Source organism: Colobus angolensis, unplaced genomic scaffold (assembly GCF_000951035.1).
Source record: "Colobus angolensis palliatus isolate OR3802 unplaced genomic scaffold, Cang.pa_1.0 Scaffold44, whole genome shotgun sequence".
Lineage (NCBI taxonomy): Eukaryota > Metazoa > Chordata > Mammalia > Primates > Cercopithecidae > Colobus > Colobus angolensis.
This window is the reverse complement of record NW_012117821.1, coordinates 2225337-2225839: the sequence shown is the minus strand read 5'-3', so window position 1 is coordinate 2225839 and position 503 is coordinate 2225337.

Genomic DNA, 503 nt, shown 5'->3' with positions numbered 1-503 from the left:
CTCCCGGCCGGGCGCGGTGGCTCACGCCTCCCACTTTGGGAGGCCGAGGCAGGTGGATCACGAGGTCGGGAGATCGAGACCATCCTGGCTAACACGGTGAAACCCCGTCTCTACTAAAAATACAAAAAATTAGCCGGGGGTGGTGGCGGGCGTCTGTAGTCCCGGCTACTCGGGAGGCTGAGGCAGGAGAATGGCATGAACCCGGGAGGCGGAGCTTGCAGTGAGCCGAGATCATGCCACTGCACTCCAGCCTGGCGTCAGAGGGAGACTCCGTCTCAAAAAAACCCTAAAATTTAATAACCCTCCTGAATCTCATGCAGTGCTAGAGAGAATGTGAAGAGTTCAATGTGGCTGGTGGGAACGGCTGTCACCCCTGCAGTAAACAACTCTGTAACACCTGGAATGCAGAATCCCAGGTGCGGAAGGGCTGAGCCCATGAGGAACAGAGGCACGATCAGATCCAGGCCTCACAACTGCTCCCTGATTCCTGTGCCCCCACTCCC